The following is a 5,241-nucleotide window of genomic DNA, read 5'->3' on the forward strand; positions in this document are numbered from 1 at the left end:
ATAAATGGAGGCTGAGATTCCAGGTGAGAAAAAGCACACAGTGAAAATGGCAGAATACTGAAGGACATATTTGAGCAATAGCAAGTAAGCTCGCTAAAGTAAAGGTGTATAATGCAAATGAACGTTTGCTGAGATTTTTTTTTCCTCCCCTTTAACCTTCATTTCAAGGTGTTAGTTCTTCATACTCAATTGCTTTTTTTCCCCCTACTCTCCTGTTCCTGCCCCATACTTCTACTTACTATCCAAAGTCTAGCTCTTACCCATTCTTCCCCACCTCTTATTAATCATAAATTGATCCATTTCAGAGTCTTTTCATATATCTTAATTTTTTTAAACAGTGGGCATAATTACATCTGTCTTGGGACATTTAGGAGAAAATATAGGTATGTCTGTGCTTATACAGCAGTATTTTTTACATGTAAAGCCATTAGCAGTGACATGAGACAAGTTTTCATAATCTCTAGTTAGTAGGGGATAAGAGAAAACATTAATTGATTTATTATTATTTAATAACTTTATTATTTATTATTTATTTAATAACTCGTGACTTTTTATTATCGCAAAATACACCTATACACACAAGAATGAGTATGTGTGTGTCAACACATTATCTCCGGGAAGGGGTTGGTAATATTCTTTGTTAAGCTGAGTAGTGAATTGACCAAATAATAAAATTAATACCCATTATTTTCTCCACCCACCAATACATTTAAAGCACCCTTAGGCTATTCTCCAGTGACAACTCTCTCTCCTTCCTTAGGAATGACAAAAATCATAAAATTTGACTTACAAAAAGCATTTTCGTTTAATCCAAACTGAAAATATTATAAAGTATAAAAGCAGCTAGATATTTAAGAACTCATAATAGAGATAACATCAGAGAGGGCACATATATCCAAATAAAACATATATTATGATGATTCATAAAAAGCACATACGAATATGGACCTGTTGCACACATTAAAATATACAGACATTCCAACTGAGCTCCTTTCTCTCCTCACCCCCATTATTGGTAGGGTCTGAACCTACCATTCTACTTCAAGCTTCAACAAGTGGCACATGCTCTTCCACCTATTTAGAATGTGGTGGGACATAGGTATTCCAGAACAGTAGAGAGCAGAAGACAAATGTTGTTCGGTGTCACTCAGGCGATGACTATGCTTTCCTATGCCCTCCTGAGGATGCGGGGCTGCAGATGTTAAGTTTCATTCAAGATCTAGGACAATGCATTGTTTGTAAACTTTGCACACCAAAACTGTTAATGTGAGTTCTTCCAGAATAAATCAGCAATGGTTAAGACAAGAATTGGGTTTCTTTCTTGCCTCACACAGGACTCTTCCTGTGTAGTCAGTATCACAGACAGTGATGCACTCCATAGGGTACCCATGGGCAAAAGAAATGCCTCCACAAAGATATGCTGCAGCTGCTCCTGCTCTACATGATTCAATGCACTCAATAAGGTACCCAGGGGCAAAAGAAATGCCTCCCCAAAGATATGCTGCAGCTGCTCCTGCTCTAGATGACGTCTTGCTTCCACTAAGTTCTGGCAGCCATGCAACAGAACTTTCTGCGATAATGAAAATGTTTGCTATTCTATTACATGTGGCTATTGAGCACTTGAAATGTAGCCAGTGTGACTGAGAAACTGTATTTTTAAATTAATTTTTATTGACATAGAGTTGACATATGTTAGTTTCAGGTATACTACAAAGTGATTTGATATTTGCATACATTATGAAGTGATCATCATGATGAGTCTAGTAACCATCTGTCTCCATACAAAGGTATTACGATATTATTGACCATATTCCTAATGCTGTATATTACATCCCCATGGCTTATTTATTATATAACTGTAGGTCTGTACATCTTAATCCCCTACACCTATTTCATCCACTCCTCTATCCCTTCCCTTCTGGCAACCACCTGTTTGTTCTCTGTTATCTATAAGTCTGTTTCGTTTCATTTGTTTTGCGTTTTTACATTCTATATATAATTGAGAGCATGTGGTATTTGTCTTTCTCTGACTTACTGCACTTAGCATAACACTCTCTAGATCTATCCATGTTGACAAAAATGGCAAGATTTCTCTTTTTTTTTATGTCTGAGTAATATTCATATACCACATCTTCCTTACCCATTAGTCTATCAGTGGATCTTTAGGTTGCTTTTATATCTTGGCTATTGTAAATAATGCTGCAATGAACATTGGAGGGCATATATCTTTTTGAATTGGTTTTTCTGTTTTCTTTGGGTAAATGCCCAGAAGTGAAATTGCTGGATCATATGGCAGTTCTATTTTTAATTTTTTAAAGAAACTCCATACTGTTTTCCATAGTGGCTGCACCAATTTACAATCTCACCAACAGTGCTTAGCAATATTTTTTGGTTAAGCCTCCTCATGCAAGGGAAACAAAAACAAACAAATGAGACTACATCAACTAAAAAGCTTTTGCACAGCAAAGGAAACCATCAACAACACAAAAAGGAAGCTTACTAAATGGGAGAAGATATTTGCAAACAATATATCCAATAAGGGGTTAATATCCAAAATATATAAAGAACTCATATAACTCAACATCAAAAAAACAAACCCAAACAACTCAATTACAAAATGGACAGAGGACCTGAATTGAAATTTTTCCAAAGAAGATGTACAGATGGCCAAAAGACACATGAAAAGATGCGCAATATCACTAATCATCAAGGAAATGCAAATCAAAACCACAAGGAGACACCACCTCACACCTGTACGAATGGCTGTTATCAAGAAGACAACAAATAACAAGTGTTGGTGAGGATACAGAGAAAAGGGAACCCTTGTGCACTAATTTTATTTAATTTATTATTAATTTAAATGTAATAGCCACATGACAATGCAATTCCAAAGCCTTAGTTATAAAAAAATCAGGGACTTAACACATGTACGTTTGCAAATTGTTGAATGTCAACCCAAAACACTACCTGCAACACTGCAAAGTGGTTCTACCTCCTCCTACCCTAGCTGCCTGGCAGAAACATCCATTTGTCCTCAATCAGACAGCACCTCCTTTGTGAAACTGTGGCAGCCCAGAGTTACTAACTTGTTACCTAACTATTACTAACCAGGTCACACCATGTTGTCATTATGGGTTTACATATCTGTGTTCCCTGCTAAACTGGGGGCTCTAAAAAGGCAGCAGTTGTGTATTATTAATTTCTGAATCCCCAGAGCCTAGCAGAATGCCACATCCTAAAATCCTTGCTCTATGTCCTCCTGGCCAATTTATCACACCAGTCTTCATCTAACCAGTCCATACTCTTCACTACTCTACCATCTGAAATCTCATAATCCCAGCATCCATAATGAACATCTTAGAACTGGAGAAATTACAGGTCATATTATCTGTACCAACGGGTGTGGTGTTTTACTTCTACATACAATTGCTCAGTAGAAAACACTGTAAAATAGTGGAAACGATGCATATTAGAAACTCAAGTTTTCTAAAGAGAAATAACGAGAAAGTAGTTAGACACAGGAGTTTGGAATTCAGGACGAGACACAAATTTGGGAGTTTTTGACATAGAAGTGGCATTTTGAAACTATGCAACTCATGAATTACATCACTAAGGGATTAAGTGTAGACAGAAGAATACAGGCACGCCAAGGTTAAGAGGTCAGAGGTGGAAAAGTACTTGCAAAGAACACTGAGAAGGGGCAACCCGTGACATACAGGAAAACCAGGAAATATGTTGAGAGCCATTAAGCTATCATAAATGCTATTGACAGATCAAGTTGGAAAGTAAGGTTCTATTTCTTTCACACAATAGCAAACCCTCCAAAACTGAAGAGAAAAACTGAAAGATACCACTTGGCATTCAATCACCAGTGTAACCAGAAGGTACACCAATGTTTTCTAATATAGATATTTCTTTCATTTCATTACACATATGCTATTCCAGATCATCACATCTTCCTCAATATCCACATGAAACAAGGTTTCAGAGAGCACAACAATTTTCCTGGGCAGCACTAATTTTAAACGAGAACCTCGTTAAGTTATTTTACCAGCTGAGACTAACTGAAACAACCAGTGTCTCCCATTCAGCTGCCACGCTTTCTTTAGAAATGCAGGTTTGGCATAATTTAAAGGTCAAGATGGTTTAAAGAGCATCCAGTTTCCAAAAAAGAACGGACAAAAGTGTCAACATTCACGGAAGACTTAGAGAAAAAGTTAGACTGTGAACTCCAGGAAGGGAGGGGCTCATTTCCCACAAAGCAGGAGCTCAATATTTTTCACTTAACTTGAAAAAAGCTGTATCTTACTGCGGGGAGGTGGCGCGAACTTCAGGGCACTACGCCCTCCAGAACACTGTTGCCCGAACACTATGCGCGCAGAGAGGGACCGGCGAGCTCGCGGGCATCCGCGCAGAAGATCAGCACCTGGGTCGATAAAGGCAACGCGGGACGGCGCACAACCGCACACCGGACCCTAAGGTTAAAAGACCCTAGCCTCGGGCGGGGACTCACCTGCCTCCGGAGTGGGTAAGATGTGGGGCCCCCGGCCGCCTCTGAGGGGGCGTCCCTTCAAACCCCTCACCGCGTCACTGGACACTACCGGGGCGGTGAAGACGGACCCGTGAGGACGCGACGCGTTCGCTCGGTCGCCCAGGTGTCGGAGCTGCAGCGTCACGGATCCTTCAGGTACTCCTCAGCGGCTAGTGCGTGCGCGCGCTCTCCCACCTCGTCGCTTAGCAACCTGCGAAGCCGTCCAGTCTTCTCGACACTTCAATTCCTCCCGCCCCCGCAGACTGTGAATAGTTTTTAAAAAGATTTTGTTTCCGGGTCGAACCGGCTTCACGCAGCGGAAGGTCTCTTTACCTCCCACGTTTACCCTTGAGGGGACGATAAAGTCTTAGCAGCGCACGGGAAAGCGCTGGAGCTAAGGGCTCTGTCTCTCCACCCTCGAGTTACACGCGCCTCCCCTTTCGCCAATTGCTGGGCGCCATCCGGCAGCTCCTTTCCTCCTGAGCCCAAATTCTCCGCTCGTCGCCGTCCTCCAATCACAGCGGCCCGCCCTCGGGGACTACTTTGCAATCGGCTAAGAGCGCAAGGAGCAGGGCGTGAGAAGACCCTCTGACCTCGGGAAGTGTAGTTCAACACTCGAAGGAAATGCATTGGAGATTGCGCCAGAATCAGGGCTGCTTAAACTACAGTTCCCAGAGGGCTCCGCGGTCGGGAGCCGAGCCTTTTCTTTC

General features: G+C 41.3%; 1 protein-coding gene across 4 annotated transcripts in view; it reads right to left on the reverse strand.

Annotated features, from left to right (window-relative positions):
* Positions 1 to 5,241, reverse strand: part of WDPCP (WD repeat containing planar cell polarity effector) — a 548,844-nt gene that overhangs the window by 439,248 nt on the left and 104,355 nt on the right. For 3 of the 4 annotated variants that reach the window (XM_061211055.1, XM_061211053.1, XM_061211057.1), the window contains exon 1: positions 4,514 to 4,938. The exons of the other annotated variant lie outside the window; for it this stretch is intronic. The gene's annotated coding sequence lies outside the window, so the exon portion shown is untranslated. Of the gene's footprint in view, positions 1 to 4,513; positions 4,939 to 5,241 lie in introns of those variants that run through there. 4 annotated transcript variants of the gene reach the window in all.

This window comes from Eubalaena glacialis, chromosome 14 (genome assembly GCF_028564815.1).
Source record: "Eubalaena glacialis isolate mEubGla1 chromosome 14, mEubGla1.1.hap2.+ XY, whole genome shotgun sequence".
Classification (NCBI taxonomy): Eukaryota; Metazoa; Chordata; class Mammalia; order Artiodactyla; family Balaenidae; genus Eubalaena; species Eubalaena glacialis.